The sequence below is a fragment of the Abramis brama genome, assembly GCF_963993115.1.
Source record: "Abramis brama genome assembly, chromosome: 24".
NCBI classification, from domain to species: Eukaryota; Metazoa; Chordata; class Actinopteri; order Cypriniformes; family Leuciscidae; genus Abramis; species Abramis brama.
In genome coordinates this window covers 10519485-10538969 of record NC_139986.1, presented here as the reverse complement: position 1 = coordinate 10538969, position 19485 = coordinate 10519485, and positions in this window count along the sequence as shown.

Genomic DNA, 19485 nt, shown 5'->3' with positions numbered 1-19485 from the left:
CCAAGATCGAGGACTCTTTGGCCAAAAATATGTTCCTTGGGTCAAATATGGACTTCTGTATGGCTGACGTAACATCAGAAAAAGTCAACGAGTATATATGGAAAGGTCAAGTTTCGAGTACTCCTTGGCCAGAAAAAAAATTCAGTATGTCAAATATGGACTTTTGTCAGGATGAAATAACATCCGAAGATATCAATCTGAATGTATAGTGTCAATCATTTAGGACTCTTTGGCCAGAAATATGTTCAGTAGGTCAAAAGGGGACCTCTGTATAGCTGATTTATCATCAGAAGGAGACTAAAACTTTATACAGTTTGAAAACTTTTGATGACCAGAAATAAGTTCAAAAGGTCAGATATGGATAATATGGCTTATGTAACATTAGAAGGAGTCTATGAGTATGTATAGAAAGGTCAAGATCGAGAACTCTATGGCCATAAATATATTCCTTGGGTCAAATATGGACTTCTGTATATCTGATTTAACATCAGAAAGGAGTCTATGAGTTTCTAAGAGTAAAAAACATTTTGAGGATTTTTTGGCCAAAAACCTTAAATCAGTCAAATATGGCTACAGTCTGGCTGATATAACATCACGAGAAGTCTTTATGGTAGGAGAAAAATAAATAGTAAGGTAAATGTTCAAGGTCTCTGGCCAGAAATATATTCAGAAGGTCAAATATGGACTTCAGTATGGCTGATTTAACATCAGAAGGAGTCTACACATTTATGATAGACAAAATCCTTTTGAGAACTCTTTGGTCAAATTTTTTTTCAATCAGTCAAATATGGACCTGATTTTACATTACGAGAAGTCAGTTTATATGTATAGTGAGTTGATGTTCACGGACTCTGGCCAGAAATATGTTCAGTAGGTCAAAAATAGACTACTGGCTGGTTAATATAACATCACAAGAAGTCAATCTGTAGTATAGCAAGATAATGTTCAAGAACTCTTTGGCCAGAAATATTTTCAGAAGGTCAAAAGGTGACCTTTGTATAGCTGATTTATTATCAGGAGTCTATAACTTTATATAGTTTGAAAAATTTTGAAGACACTTTGACCAGAAATAAGTTCTAAAGGTCAGATATGGACATCTATATGGCTTATGAAGCATCAGAAGGAGTCTATGAGTATGTATAGATAGCCCAAGATCGAGGACTCTTTGGCCAGAAATATGTTCAGTAGGTCAAAAGGGGCCCTCTGTATAGCTGATTTATCATCAAAAGGAGTCTATAACTTTATATAGTTTGAAAAAATGTTAGGACACTTTGACCACAAATAAGTTCAAAAGGTCAGATATGGACACCTATATGGCTTATGAAGCATCAGAAGGAATCTATGAGTATGTATAGAAAGCCCAATATTGAGGACTCTTTGGCCAGAAACATGTTCAGGAGGTCAAAAGGGGACCTCTGTATAGCTGACTTATCATCAAAAGGAGTCTATAACTTTATATAGTTTTAATTTTTTTTAGGACACTTTGACCACAAATAAGTTCAAAAGGTCAGATATGGACATGTATATGGCTTATGAGGCATCAGAAGGAGTCTATGAGTATGTATAGAAAACGCAAGATCGAGGACTCTTTGGCCAGAAATATGTTCAGTAGGTCAGAAGGGGTCCTCTGTATAGCTGATATATCATAAAAAGGAGTCTATAACTTTATATAGTTTGAAAATATGTTAGGACACTTTGACCACAAATAAGTTCAAAAGGTCAGATATGGACATCTATATGGCTTATGAAGCATCAGAAGGAGCCTATGAGTATGTATTGAAAACGCAAGGTCGAGGACTCTTTGGCCAGAAATATGTTCAGTAGGTCAGAAGGGGCCCTCTGTATAGCTGACATCATCAAAAGGAGTCTATAACTTTATATAGTTTGAATTTTTTTTAGGACACTTTGACCACAAATAAGTTCAAAAGGTCAGATATGGACATCTATATGGCTTATGAAGCATCAGAAGGAGTATGTATAGAAAACGCAATATCGAGGACTCTTTGGCCAGAAATATGTTTAGTAGGTCAGAAGGGGCCCTCTGTATAGCTGATTTATCATAAAAAGGATTCTATTACTTTATATAGTTTGAAAAAATGTTAGGACACTTTGACCACAAATAAGTTCAAAAGGTCAGATATGGAAATCTATATGGCTTATGAAGCATCAGAAGGACTCTATGAGTATGTATAGAAAGCCCAAGATTGAGGACTCTTTGGCCAGAAACATGTTCAGGAGGTCAAAAGGGGACCTCTTTATAGCTGATTTATCATCAAAAGGAGTCTATAACTTACTTGGTTTGAAATTTTTTTAGGACACTTTGACCACAAATGAGTTCAAAAGGTCAGATTTGGACATCTATATGGCTTATGAAGCATCAGAAGGAGTCTATGTGTATGTATAGAAAGCCCAAGATCGAGGATTCTTTGGCCAAAAATATGTTCAATCAGTCAAATATGGACTACTGTCTGGCTTATATAACGTCACAAGAAGTCAGTCTTGTATGTTTAAAAAGTTAATGTTCAAAGACTCTTTATGCAGAAATGTGTTCAGTAGGTCAAAAATGGACTTTTGTATGGCTGATGTAACATCAGAAAGATTCTACGAGAATGTATATAAAGTTTAAGATCGATTACTCTTGGGTCAGAAATATGTGCAATATGTGAAATATGTTTGACCAAACATGGACTACTGTCTTGCTAATACAACATCACAAGATGTCAGTAAGTAAGAAGTCAGTAAGAACTCTTTGGACAGAAAATATGTCCTGTAAGTCAAAGAGGGACCTCTGTAGGCCTGATTTGACACATGACATATGTGCATTGGCATTGCACAATAACTAACTTATTCATTTTTTCTTTTAAGGGAAATTATTGCATTTACCTCTTGCGTTACAATGCATAGAATAAACTACTTCATACCTCATGTGCAATGAAAACATAACATGAGTGTTGCATTGCACAAACGATCTAAGAATTGGCGTTGAATAATAATGTATTATTAATATTATATCTAACTATATCAGTTAGATCTTTTATGCAGTGGAATGTAACTCCAAAAATGGTATCTCTTCAATGCACTTCGGAGTGAGATAGTTATTGTATGTTTGTTATGCACTCATAGCTTATATGTTATTCTTCAATGCACAACGTTAGATCGTTAGTGCAATGCAATGCAACAGCACACGTTATCTCTTTAATGGACATGGGATTGAGTTAGTTCTGGTGTGCAATGCAATGCAATGCAATGCGAAAAGTGCATAACCCATATGTTATTCTTCAGTGCACAACGTTAAATCGTTAGTGCAATGCAATGCAACAACACATGTTATCTCTTTAATGAACATGGGAATGGTTAAGTTCTAGTGTGCAATGCAATGCAATGCAAAAAGTGCATAACCTATATGTTATTCTTCAGTGCACAACGTTACATCGCTAGTGCAATGCAATGCAACAACACACATATCATCTCTTTAAAGAACATGGGAATGATTTAGTTCTGGTGTGCAATGCAATGCAATGCGAAAAGTGCATAACCTATATGTTATTCTTCAGAGCACAACGTTAGATCGTTTGTGCAATGCAATGCAATGCAATGCAACAACACACATTATCTCTTTAATGAACATGGGAATGATGTAGTTCTGGTGTGCAATGCAATGCAATGCAAAAAGTGCATAACCTATATGTTTTTCTTCAAGTGCACAACGTTAGATCGTTTGTGCAATGCAATGCAATACAACAACACACGTTATCTCTTTAATGAACATGGGAATGATTTAGTTCTGGTATGCAATGCAATGCAATGCGAAAAGTGCATAACCTATATGCTATTCTTCAGTGCACAACGTTAGATCGTTAGTGCAATGCAATGCAATGCAGTGCAAAGCAATGCAAATCAATATAATGCAATACAATGCAATGCAAAAACACTCGTTATGTCTTTAATGAACATGGGAATGAAGGTAGTTCTGGTGTGCAATGCAATGCAAAAAGTGCATAACCTATATGTTTTTTTTCAGTGCACAACGTTAGATCGTTTGTGCAGTGCAATGCAATGCAATGTAAAAACACACGTTATCTCTTTAATGAACATGGGAATGATTTAGTTCTGGTATGCAATGCAATGCAATGCGAAAAGTGCATAACCTATATGTTATTCTTCAGTGCACAACGTTAGATCGTTAGTGCAATGCAATGCAATGCAATGCAGTGCAAAGCAAATCAAATCAATGTAATGCAATGCAATGCAATACAATGCAATGCAACAACACACGTTATGTCTTTAATGAACATGGAAATGATTTAGTTCTGGTGAGCAATGCAATGCAATGCAAAAAGTGCATAACCTATATGTTTTTCTTCAGTGCACAAACGTTAGATCGTTTGTGTAATGCAATGCAATGCAACAACACACGTTATCTCTTTAATGAACATGGGAATAATTTAGTTCTGTTATGCAATGCAATGCGAAAAGTGCATAACCTATATGTTATTCTTCAGTGCACAACGTTAGATCGTTAGTGCAATGCAATGCAATGCAACAACACACGTTATCTCTTTAATGAACATGGGAATGATTTAGTTCTGGTATGCAATGCAATGCGAAAAGTGCATAACCTATATGTTATTCTTCAGTGCACAACGTTAGATCGTTAGTGCAATGCAATGCAATGCAGTGCAAAGCAATGCAAATCAATGCAAAACAATATAATGCAATACAATGCAATGCAAAAACACTTGTTATGTCTTGGTGTGCAAGACATAACGAGTGGGATCAACATGGGAATGAGGTAGTTTCTGGTGTGCAATGCAATGCGAAAAGTGCATAACCTATATGTTATTCTTCAGTGCACAACGTTAGATCGTTAGTGCAATGCAATGCAATGCAGTGCAAAGCAATGCAAATCAATGCAAAACAATATAATGCAATACAATGCAATGCAAAAACACTTGTTATGTCTTGGTGTGCAAGACATAACGAGTGGGATCAACATGGGAATGAGGTAGTTTCTGGTGTGCAATGCAATGCGAAAAGTGCATAACCTATATGTTATTCTTCAGTGCACAACGTTAGATCGTTAGTGCAATGCAATGCAGTGCAAAGCAATGCAAATCAATGCAATGCAATACAATGCAATGCAACAACACACGTTATGTCTTCAATGAACATGGGAATGATTTAGTTCTGGTGTGCAATGCAATGCAATGCAAAAAGTGCATAACCTATATGTTATTCTTCAGTGCACAACGTTAGATCGTTTGTGCAATACAATGCAACAACACATATGTTATCTCTTTAATGAACATGGGAATGAGTTAGTTCTGGTGTGCAATGCAAAGCAAAAAGTGCATAACCTATATGTTATTCTTCAGTGCACAACGTTAGATCGTTAGTGCAATGCAATGCAACAACACACATATGGGAATGGTTAAGTTCTAGTGTGCAATGCAATGCAAAAAGTGCATAACCTATATGTTTTTCTTCAGTGCACAACGTTAGATCGTTTGTGCAATGCAATGCAATTGCAACAACACACGTTATCTCTTTAATGAACATGGGAATGATTTAGTTCTGGTGTGCAATGAAATGCAATGCAAAAAGTGCATAACCTATATGTTATTCTTCAGTGCACAACGTTACATCGCTAGTGCAATGCAATGCAATGCAATGCAACAACACATATCATCTCTTTAAAGAACATGGGAATGATTTAGTTCTGGTGTGCAATGCAATGCGAAAAGTGCATAACCTACATGGTTATTCTTCAGTGCACAACGTTAGATCGTTTGTGCAATGCAATGCAACAACACACATTATCTCTTTAATGAACATGGGAATGATTTAGTTCTGGTGTGCAATGCAAGACAATGCAAAAAGTGCATATCCTATATGTTTTTCTTCAGTGCACAACGTTAGATCGTTTGTGCAATGCACAAACAACACACGTTATCTCTTTAATGAACATGGGAATGATTTAGTTCTGGTGTGCAATGCAATGCGAAAAGTGCATAACCTATATGTTATTCTTCAGTGCACAACGTTAGATCGTTAGTGCAATGCAATGCAACAACACACATACCATCTCTTTAATGAACATGGGAATGGTTAAGTTCTAGTGTGCAATGCAATGCAATGCAAAAACTGCATAACCTATATGTTATTCTTCAGTGCACAACGTTACATCGCTAGGTGCAATGCAATGCAACAACAAACGTTATCTCTTTAATCAACATGGGAATGAGGTTGTTTCTTGTGTGCAATGCAATGCAAAAAGTGCATAACCTATATGTTTTTTTTCAGTGCACAACGTTAGATCGTTTGTGCAGTGCAATGCAATGCAATGTAAAAACACACGTTATCTCTTTAATGAACATGGGAATGATTTAGTTCTGGTATGCAATGCAATGCAATGCGAAAAGTGCATAACCTATATGTTATTCTTCAGTGCACAACGTTAGATCGTTAGTGCAATGCAATGCAATGCAGTGCAAAGCAAATCAAATCAATGTAATGCAATGCAATGCAATGCAATACAATGCAATGCAACAACACACGTTATGTCTTTAATGAACATGGGAATGATTTAGTTCTAGTGTGCAATGCAATGCAATGCAAAAACTGCATAACCTATATGTTATTCTTCAGTGCACAACGTTACATCGCTAGGTGCAATGCAATGCAACAACAAACGTTATCTCTTTAATCAACATGGGAATGAGGTTGTTTCTTGTGTGCAATGCAATGCAAAAAGTGCATAACCTATATGTTTTTCTTCAGTGCACAAACGTTAGATCGTTTGTGTAATGCAATGCAATGCAACAACACACGTTATCTCTTTAATGAACATGGGAATAATTTAGTTCTGTTATGCAATGCAATGCGAAAAGTGCATAACCTATATGTTATTCTTCAGTGCACAACGTTAGATCGTTAGTGCAATGCAATGCAATGCAACAACACACGTTATCTCTTTAATGAACATGGGAATGATTTAGTTCTGGTATGCAATGCAATGCGAAAAGTGCATAACCTCTATGTTATTCTTCAGTGCACAACGTTAGATCGTTAGTGCAATGCAATGCAATGCAGTGCAAAGCAATGCAAATCAATGCAAAACAATATAATGCAATACAATGCAATGCAAAAACACTTGTTATGTCTTGGTGTGCAAGACATAACGAGTGGGATCAACATGGGAATGAGGTAGTTTCTGGTGTGCAATGCAATGCGAAAAGTGCATAACCTATATGTTATTCTTCAGTGCACAACGTTAGATCGTTAGTGCAATGCAATGCAATGCAGTGCAAAGCAATGCAAATCAATGCAAAACAATATAATGCAATACAATGCAATGCAAAAACACTTGTTATGTCTTGGTGTGCAAGACATAACGAGTGGGATCAACATGGGAATGAGGTAGTTTCTGGTGTGCAATGCAATGCGAAAAGTGCATAACCTATATGTTATTCTTCAGTGCACAACGTTAGATCGTTAGTGCAATGCAATGCAGTGCAAAGCAATGCAAATCAATGCAATGCAATACAATGCAATGCAACAACACACGTTATGTCTTTAATGAACATGGGAATGAGTTAGTTCTGGTGTGCAATGCAAAGCAAAAAGTGCATAACCTATATGTTATTCTTCAGTGCACAACGTTAGATCGTTAGTGCAATGCAATGCAACAACACACATATGGGAATGGTTAAGTTCTAGTGTGCAATGCAATGCGAAAAGTGCATAACCTATATGTTATTCTTCAGAGCACAACGTTAGATCGTTTGTGCAATGCAATGCAATGCAATGCAATGCAACAACACACATTATCTCTTTAATGAACATGGGAATGAGTTAGTTCTGGTGTGCAATGCAATGCAAAGCAAAAAGTGCATAACCTATATGTTTTTCTTCAGAGCACAACGTTAGATCGTTTGTGCAATGCAATGCAATGCAATGCAATGCAACAACACACATTATCTCTTTAATGAACATGGGAATGATTTAGTTCTGGTGTGCAATGCAATGCAATGCAAAAAGTGCATAACCTATATGTTTTTCTTCAGTGCACAACGTTAGATCGTTTGTGCAATGCAATGCAATTGCAACAACACAAGTTATCTCTTTAATGAACATGGGAATGATTTAGTTCTGGTGTGCAATGAAATGCAATGCAAAAAGTGCATAACCTATATGTTATTCTTCAGTGCACAACGTTACATCGCTAGTGCAATGCAATGCAATGCAATGCAATGCAACAACACATATCATCTCTTTAAAGAACATGGGAATGATTTAGTTCTGGTGTGCAATGCAATGCGAAAAGTGCATAACCTACATGGTTATTCTTCAGTGCACAACGTTAGATCGTTTGTGCAATGCAATGCAACAACACACATTATCTCTTTAATGAACATGGGAATGATTTAGTTCTGGTGTGCAATGCAAGACAATGCAAAAAGTGCATATCCTATATGTTTTTCTTCAGTGCACAACGTTAGATCGTTTGTGCAATGCACAAACAACACACGTTATCTCTTTAATGAACATGGGAATGATTTAGTTCTGGTGTGCAATGCAATGCGAAAAGTGCATAACCTATATGTTATTCTTCAGTGCACAACGTTAGATCGTTAGTGCAATGCAATGCAACAACAAACGTTATCTCTTTAATCAACATGGGAATGAGGTTGTTTCTGGTGTGCAATGCAATGCAATGCAAAAAGTGCATAACCTATATGTTTTTCTTCAGTGCACAACGTTACATCGTTAGTGCAATGCAATGCAATGCAGTGCAAAGCAATGCAAATCAATGTGTTGCAATGCATTGCAATGCAAAGCAATGCAATGCAATACAATGCAATGCAATGCAATGCAATGCAATGCAACAACACGCGTTATGTCTTTAATGAACATGGGAATGATTTAGTTCTGGTGTGCAATGCAATGCAATGCAAAAAGTGCATAACCTATATGTTATTCTTCAGTGCACAACGTTAGATCGTTAGTGCAATGCAATGCAATGCAGTGCAAAGCAATGCAAATCAATGTGTTGCAATGCATTGCAATGCATTGCAATGCAATGCAATACAATACATTGCAATGCAATGCAATGCAACAACACACGTTATGTCTTTAATGAACATGGGAATGATTTAGTTCTGGTATGCAATGCAATGCAATGCAATGCAAAAAGTGCATAACCTATATGTTATTCTTCAGTGCACAACGTTAGATCGTTAGTGCAATGCAATGCAATGCAGTGCAAAGCAATGCAAATCAATGCAAAACAATATAATGCAATACAATGCAATGCAAAAACACTTGTTATGTCTTGGTGTGCAAGACATAACGAGTGGGATCAACATGGGAATGAGGTAGTTTCTGGTGTGCAATGCAATGCGAAAAGTGCATAACCTATATGTTATTCTTCAGTGCACAACGTTAGATCGTTAGTGCAATGCAATGCAATGCAGTGCAAAGCAATGCAAATCAATGCAAAACAATATAATGCAATACAATGCAATGCAAAAACACTTGTTATGTCTTGGTGTGCAAGACATAACGAGTGGGATCAACATGGGAATGAGGTAGTTTCTGGTGTGCAATGCAATGCGAAAAGTGCATAACCTATATGTTATTCTTCAGTGCACAACGTTAGATCGTTAGTGCAATGCAATGCAGTGCAAAGCAATGCAAATCAATGCAATGCAATACAATGCAATGCAACAACACACGTTATGTCTTTAATGAACATGGGAATGATTTAGTTCTGGTGTGCAATGCAATGCAATGCAAAAAGTGCATAACCTATATGTTTTTCTTCAGTGCACAACGTTAGATCGTTTGTGCAATGCAATGCAATTGCAACAACACACGTTATCTCTTTAATGAACATGGGAATGATTTAGTTCTGGTGTGCAATGCAATGCAATACAAAAAGTGCATAACCTATATGTTTTTCTTCAGTGCACAACGTTAGATCGTTTGTGCAATGCAATGCAACAACACACATACCATCTCTTTAATGAACATGGGAATGGTTAAGTTCTAGTGTGCAATGAAATGCAATGCAAAAAGTGCATAACCTATATGTTATTCTTCAGTGCACAACGTTACATCGCTAGTGCAATGCAATGCAATGCAATGCAACAACACATATCATCTCTTTAAAGAACATGGGAATGATTTAGTTCTGGTGTGCAATGCAATGCGAAAAGTGCATAACCTACATGGTTATTCTTCAGTGCACAACGTTAGATCGTTTGTGCAATGCAATGCAATGCAATGCAACAACACACGTTATCTCTTTAATGAACATGGGAATGATTTAGTTCTGGTGTGCAATGCAATGCGAAAAGTGCATAACCTATATGTTATTCTTTAGTGCACAACGTTAGATCGTTAGTGCAATGCAATGCAACAACACACATACCATCTCTTTAATGAACATGGGAATGGTTAAGTTCTAGTGTGCAATGCAATGCAATTGAAAAACTGCATAACCTATATGTTATTCTTCAGTGCACAACGTTAGATCGTTAGTGCAATGCAATGCAATGCAGTGCAAAGCAATGCAAATCAATGTGTTGCAATGCATTGCAATGCAATGCAATGCAATGCAATGCAACAACACGCGTTATGTCTTTAATGAACATGGGAATGATTTAGTTCTGGTGTGCAATGCAATGCAATGCAATGCAAAAAGTGCATAACCTATATGTTATTCTTCAGTGCACAACGTTAGATCGTTAGTGCAATGCAATGCAATGCAGTGCAAAGCAATGCAAATCAATGTGTTGCAATGCATTGCAATGCAATGCAATACAATACAATGCAATGCAATGCAACAACACACGTTATGTCTTTAATGAACATGGGAATGATTTAGTTCTGGTATGCAATGCAATGCAATGCAAAAAGTGCATAACCTATATGTTATTCTTCAGTGCACAACGTTAGATCGTTAGTGCAATGCAATGCAATGCAATGCAGTGCAAAGCAAAGCAATGCAAATCAATGCAATGCAATACAATGCAATGCAATGCAACAACACACATTATCTCTTTAATGAACATGAGAATGATTTAGTTCTGGTGTGCAATGCAATGCAATGCAAAAAGTGCATAACCTATATGTTATTCTACAGTGCACAACGTTAGATCGTTAGTGCAATGCAATGCAATGCAATGCAGTGCAAAGCAATGCAAATCAATGCAATACAATGCAATGCAACAACACACGTTATGTATTTAATCAACATGGGAATGAGGTAGCTCTGGTGTGCAATGCAATGCAAAATGTGCATAACCTATATGTTATTCTTCAGTGCACAACGTTAGATCGTTAGTGCAATGCAATTCAATGCAATGCAATGCAACAACACACATATCATCTCTATAATGAACTTGGGAATGATTTTGTTCTGGTATGCAATGCAATGCGAAAAGAGCATAACATATATGTTATTGTTCAGTGCACAACGTTAGATCGTTTGTGCAATGCAATTGCAACAACACATATGTTATCTCTTTAATGAACATGGGAATGAGTTAGTTCTGGTGTGCAATGCAATGCAATGCGAAATATGCATAACCTATAAGTTATTCTTCAGTGCACAACGTTAGATCGTTTGTGCAATGCAATTGCAACAACACATATGTTATCTCTTTAATGAACATGGGAATGAGTTAGTTCTGGTGTGCAATGCAATGCAGGAAGTGCATAGCCTATGTTATTCTTCAATGCACAACGTTAGATCGTGTGTGCAATGCAATGCAATGCAACAACACACATGTTATCTCTTTAATGAACATGGGATCGATTTAGTTCTGTTGTGCAATGCAATGCAAGTAGTGCACAGACTATATGTAATTCTTCAATGCACAACGTTAGACAGTTTGTGCAAAGCAACAACACATATGTTATCTCTCTAATGAACATGGCATTGAGTTAGTTTTGGTGTGCAATGCAATGCACTGCACGAAGTGCATAACCTATGTTTCTTTAATGATGCTCAACGTTAGATCGCTTGTGCAAAGCACATAATGTTATAACAAAAGCGTATACATAGGTACGCTTTCGACCTACTGAACATATTTCTGGCCAAAGAGTCCTAAATGATTCACTATACATTCAGACTGATATCTTCGGATGTTATATCATCCTGACAAAAGTCCATATTTGACCTACCGATTTTTTTTCTGGCCAAGGAGTGAGTACTCGAAACTTGACCTTTCCATATAATACTTGTTGACTCTTTCTGATGATCTTGGGCTTTCTATACATACTCATAGACTCCTTCTGATGCTTCATAAGCCATATAGATTTCCATATCTGACCTTTTGAATTTATTTGTGGTCAAAGTGTCCTCAAAATTTTTCAAACTATAGAAAGTTATAGACTCCTTTTGATGATAAATCAACTATACAGAGGTCCCCTTTTGACCTCCTGAACATATTTCTGGCCAAAGAATCCTTGATCTTGGGCTTTCTATACATACTCATAGTCTCATTCTGATGCTTCATAAGCCATATAGATGTCCATATCTGACCTTTTGAACTTATTTGTGGTCAAAGTGTCCTAACCTTTTTTCAAACTATATAAAGTTATAGACTCCTTTTGATGATAAGTCAGCAATACAGAGGGCCCCTTTTGACCTCATGAACATAATTCTGGCCAAAGAGTTCTCGATCTTGGGCATTCTATACATACTCATAGACTCCTTCTGATGCTTCATAAGCCATATAGATTTCCATATCTGACATTTTGAACTAATTTGTGGTCAAAGTGTCCTAAAATTTTTCAAACTATATAAAGTTATAGACTCCTTTTAAAGATAAATCAGCTATACAGAGGGCCCCTTTTGACCTACTGAACATATTTCTGGCCAAAGAGTCCCCGATCTTGGGCTTTCTATACATACTCATAGACTCCTTCTGATGCTTCATAAGCCATATAGATTTCCATATCTGACCTTTTGAATTCATTTGTGGTCAAAGTGTCCTCAAAATTTTTCAAACTATAGAAAGTTATAGACTCCTTTTGATGATAAATCAGCTATACAGAGGTCCCCTTTTGACCTCCTGAACATATTTCTGGCCAAAGAGTCCTCGATCTTGGGCTTTCTATACATATTCATAGACTCCTTCTGGTGCTTCATAAGCCATATAGATTTCCATATCTGACCTTTTGAACTTATTTGTGGTCAAAGTGTCCTAAAAAACATTCAAACTATATAAAGTTATAGACTCCTTTTGATGATAAATCAGCTATACAGAGGGCCCCTTTTGACCTCCAGAACATATTTCTGGCCAAAGAGTCCTCGATCTTATGCTTTCTATAGATACTCATAGACTCCTTCTGATGCTTCATAAGCCATATAGATGTCCATATCTGACCTGTTGAACTTATTTGTGGTCAAAGTGTCCTAAAATTTTTCAAACTATATAAAGTTATAGACTCCTTTTGATGATAAGTCAGCTATACAGAGGTCCCCTTTTGACCTCCTGAACATATTTCTGGCCAAAGAGTCCTCGATCTTGGGCTTTCTATACATACTCATAGATTCCTTCTGATGCTTCATAAGCCATATAGATGTCCATATCTGACGTTTTGAACTTATTTGTGGTCAAAGTGTCCTAAAAAAAATTCAAACTATATAAAGTTATAGACTCCTTTTGATGATAATTCAGCTATACAGAGGTCCCCTTTTGACCTCCTGAACATGTTTCTGGCCAAAGAGTCCTCAATATTGGGCTTTCTATACATACTCATAGATTCCTTCTGATGCTTCATAAGCCATATAGATGTCCATATCTGACCTTTTGAACTTATTTGTGGTCAAAGTGTCCTAAAAAAAAATCAAACTATAGACAGTTATAGACTCCTTTTGATGATAAATCAGCTATACAGAGGTCCCCTTTTGACCTCCAGAACATATTTCTGGCCAAAGAGTCCTCGATCTTGGGCTTTCTATACATACTTATAGACTCCTTCTGATGATTCATAAGCCATATAGATGTCCATATCTGACGTTTTGAACTTATATGTGGACAAAGTGTCCTAAAAAAAATTCAAACTATATAAAGTTATAGACTCCTTTTGATGATAATTCAGCTATACAGAGGTCCCCTTTTGACCTCCTGAACATGTTTCTGGCCAAAGAGTCCTCAATATTGGGCTTTCTATACATACTCATAGATTCCTTCTGATGCTTCATAAGCCATATAGATGCCCATATCTGACCTGTTGAACTTTATTTGTGGTCAAAGTGTCCTCAAAATTTTTCAAACTATAGAAAGTTATAGACTCCTTTTGATGATAATCAGCTATACAGAGGTCCCCTTTTGACCTCCTGAACATATTTCTGGCCAAAGAGTCCTCGATCTTGGGCTTTCTATACATACTCATAGACTCCTTCTGATGCTTCATAAGGCATATAGATTTCCATATCTGACCTTTTGAACTTATTTGTGGTCAAAGTGTACTAACATTTTTTCAAACTATAGAAAGTTATAGACTCCTTTTGATGATAAATCAGCTATACAGAGGTCCCCTTTTGACCTCCAAAACATATTTCTGGCCAAAGAGTCCTCGATCTTGGGCTTTCTATACATACTCATAGACTCCTTCTGATGCTTCATAAGCCATATAGATGTCCATATCTGACCTTTTGAACTTATTTGTGGTCAAAGTGTCCTAAAAAAAATTCAAACTATATAAAGTTATAGACTCCTTTTAAAGATAAATCAGCTATACAGAGGGACCCTTTTGACCTCATGAACATAATTCTGGCCAAAGAGTCCTCGATCTTGGGCTTTCTATACATACTCATAGACTCCTTCTGATGATTCATAAGCCATATACATGTCCATATCTGACCTTTTTAACTTATTTGTGGTCAAAGTGTCCTAAAAAAAATTCAAACTATATAAAGTTATAGACTCCTTTTGATGATAAATCAGCTATAAAGAGGTCCTCTTTTGACCTCCTGAACATGTTTCTGGCCAAAGAGTCCTCAATCTTGGGCTTTCTATACATACTCATAGACTCCTTCTGATGCTTCATAAGCCATATATATGTCCATATCTGACCTTTTGAACTTATTTGTGGTCAAAGAGTCCTAAAAAAAATTCTAACTATATGAAGTTATAGACTCCTTTTGATGATAAATCAGCTATACAGAGGTCCCCTTTTGACCTCCAGAACATATTTCAGGCCAAAGAGTCCTCGATCTTATGCTTTCTATACATACTCATAGACTCCTTCTGATGCTTCATAAGCCATATAGATGTCCATATCTGACCTGTTGAACTTATTTGTGGTCAAAGTGTCCTAAAATTTTTCAAACTATATAAAGTTATAGACTCCTTTTGATGATAAGTCAGCTATACAGAGGTCCCCTTTTGACCTCCTGAACATATTTCTGGCCAAAGAGTCCTCGATCTTGGGCTTTCTATACATACTCATAGATTCCTTCTGATGCTTCATAAGCCATATAGATGTCCATATCTGACCTTTTGAACTTATTTGTGGTCAAAGTGTCCTCAAATTTTTTCAAACTATAGAAAGTTATAGACTCCTTTTGATGATAAATCAGCTATACAGAGGTCCCCTTTTGACCTCCAGAACATATTTCTGGCCAAAGAGTCCTCGATCTTGGGCTTTCTATACATACTCATAGACTCCTTCTGATGATTCATAAGCCATATAGATGTCCATATCTGACGTTTTGAACTTATTTGTGGTCAAAGTGTCCTAAACAAAATTCAAACTATATAAAGTTATAGACTCCTTTTGATGATAATTCAGCTATACAGAGGTCCCATTTTGACCTTCTGAACATGTTTCTGGCCAAAGAGTCCTCGATCTTGGGCTTTCTATACATACTCATAGACTCCTTCTGATGCTTCATAAGCAATATAGATTTCCATATCTGACCTTTTGAACTTATTTGTGGTCAAAGTGTCCTAACATTTTTTCAAACTATATAAAGTTATAGACTCCTTTTGATGATAAATCAGCTATACAGAGGGCCCCTTTTGACCTCCAGAACATATTTCTGGCCAAAGAGTCCTCGATCTTATGCTTTCTACAAATACTCATAAACTCCTTCTGATGCTTCATAAGCCATATAGATGTCCATATCTGACCTGTTGAACTTATTTGTGGTCAAAGAGTCCTAACATTTTTCAAACTATATAAAGTTATAGACTCCTTTTGATGATAAGTCAGCTATACAGAGGTCCCCTTTTGACCTCATGAAAATAATTCTGGCCAAAGAGTTCTCGATCTTGGGCGTTCTATACATACTCATAGACTCCTTCTGATGCTTCATAAGCAATATAGATTTCCATATCTGACATTTTGAACTTATTTGTGGTCAAAGTGTCCTAACATTTTTTCACACTATAGAAAGTTATAGACTCCTTTTGATGATAAATCAGCTATACAGAGGTCCCCTTTTGACCTCCAGAACATATTTCAGGCCAAAGAGTCCTCGATCTTATGCTTTCTATACATACTCATAGACTCCTTCTGATGCTTCATAAGCCATATAGATGTCCATATCTGACCTGTTGAACTTATTTGTGGTCAAAGTGTCCTAAAATTTTTCAAACTATATAAAGTTATAGACTCCTTTTGATGATAAGTCAGCTATACAGAGGTCCCCTTTTGACCTCCTGAACATATTTCTGGCCAAAGAGTCCTCGATCTTGGACTTTCTATACATACTCATAGATTCCTTCTGATGCTTCATAAGCCATATAGATGTCCATATCTGACCTTTTGAACTTATTTGTGGTCAAAGTGTCCTCAAATTTTTTCAAACTATAGAAAGTTATAGACTCCTTTTGATGATAAATCAGCTATACAGAGGTCCCCTTTTGACCTCCAGAACATATTTCTGGCCAAAGAGTCCTCGATCTTGGGCTTTCTATACATACTCATAGACTCCTTCTGATGATTCATAAGCCATATAGATGTCCATATCTGACGTTTTGAACTTATTTGTGGTCAAAGTGTCCTAAACAAAATTCAAACTATATAAAGTTATAGACTCCTTTTGATGATAATTCAGCTATACAGAGGTCCCATTTTGACCTTCTGAACATGTTTCTGGCCAAAGAGTCCTCGATCTTGGGCTTTCTATACATACTCATAGACTCCTTCTGATGCTTCATAAGCAATATAGATTTCCATATCTGACCTTTTGAACTTATTTGTGGTCAAAGTGTCCTAACATTTTTTCAAACTATATAAAGTTATAGACTCCTTTTGATGATAAATCAGCTATACAGAGGGCCCCTTTTGACCTCCAGAACATATTTCTGGCCAAAGAGTCCTCGATCTTATGCTTTCTACAAATACTCATAAACTCCTTCTGATGCTTCATAAGCCATATAGATGTCCATATCTGACCTGTTGAACTTATTTGTGGTCAAAGAGTCCTAACATTTTTCAAACTATATTAAGTTATAGACTCCTTTTGATGATAAGTCAGCTATACAGAGGTCCCCTTTTGACCTCATGAAAATAATTCTGGCCAAAGAGTTCTCGATCTTGGGCGTTCTATACATACTCATAGACTCCTTCTGATGCTTCATAAGCAATATAGATTTCCATATCTGACATTTTGAACTTATTTGTGGTCAAAGTGTCCTAACATTTTTTCACACTATAGAAAGTTATAGACTCCTTTTGATGATAAATCAGCTATACAGAGGTCCCCTTTTCACCTCCTGAACATATTTCTGGCCAAAGAGTCCTCGATCTTGGGCTTTCTATACATACTCATAGACTCCTTCTGATGCTTCATAAGCCATATAGATGTCCATATCTGACCTTTTGAACTTATTTGTGGTCAAAGTGTCCTAAAAAAAATTCAAACTATATAAAGTTATAGACTCCTTTTAAAGATAAATCAGCTATACAGAGGGACCCTTTTGACCTCATGAACATAATTCTGGCCAAAGAGTCCTCGATCTTGGGCTTTCTATACATACTCATAGACTCCTTCTGATGATTCATAAGCCATATACATGTCCATATCTGACCTTTTTAACTTATTTGTGGTCAAAGTGTCCTAAAAAAAATTCAAACTATATAAAGTTATAGACTCCTTTTGATGATAAATCAGCTATAAAGAGGTCCTCTTTTGACCTCCTGAACATGTTTCTGGCCAAAGAGTCCTCAATCTTGGGCTTTCTATACATACTCATAGACTCCTTCTGATGCTTCATAAGCCATATATATGTCCATATCTGACCTTTTGAACTTATTTGTGGTCAAAGAGTCCTAAAAAAAATTCTAACTATATGAAGTTATAGACTCCTTTTGATGATAAATCAGCTATACAGAGGTCCCCTTTTGACCTCCAGAACATATTTCAGGCCAAAGAGTCCTCGATCTTATGCTTTCTATACATACTCATAGACTCCTTCTGATGCTTCATAAGCCATATAGATGTCCATATCTGACCTGTTGAACTTATTTGTGGTCAAAGTGTCCTAAAATTTTTCAAACTATATAAAGTTATAGACTCCTTTTGATGATAAGTCAGCTATACAGAGGTCCCCTTTTGACCACCTGAACATATTTCTGGCCAAAGAGTCCTCGATCTTGGGCTTTCTATACATACTCATAGATTCCTTCTGATGCTTCATAAGCCATATAGATGTCCATATCTGACCTTTTGAACTTATTTGTGGTCAAAGTGTCCTCAAATTTTTTCAAACTATAGACAGTTATAGACTCCTTTTGATGATAAATCAGCTATACAGAGGTCCCCTTTTGACCTCCAGAACATATTTCTGGCCAAAGAGTCCTCGATCTTGGGCTTTCTATACATACTCATAGATTCCTTCTGATGCTTCATAAGCCATATAGATGTCCATATCTGACCTTTTGAACTTATTTGTGGTCAAAGAGTCCTAACATTTTTCAAACTATATAAAGTTATAGACTCCTTTTGATGATAAGTCAGCTATACAGAGGTCCCCTTTTGACCTCCTGAACATATTTCTGGCAAAAGAGTCCTCAATCTTGGGCTTTCTATACATACTCATAGATTCCTTCTGATGCTTCATAAGCCATATAGATGTCCATATCTGACCTTTTGAACTTATTTGTGGTCAAAGTGTCCTAAAAAAAATTCAAACTATAGAATGTTATAGACTCCTTTTGATGATAAATCAGCTATACAGAGGTCCCCTTTTGACCTCATGAAAATAATTCTGGCCAAAGAGTTCTCGATCTTGGGCGTTCTATACATACTCATAGACTCCTTCTGATGCTTCATAAGCAATATAGATTTCCATATCTGACCTTTTGAACTTATTTGTGGTCAAAGTGTCCTAACATTTTTTCACACTATAGAAAGTTATAGACTCCTTTTGATGATAAATCAGCTATACAGAGGTCCCCTTTTCACCTCCTGAACATATTTCTGGCCAAAGAGTCCTCGATCTTGGGCTTTCTATA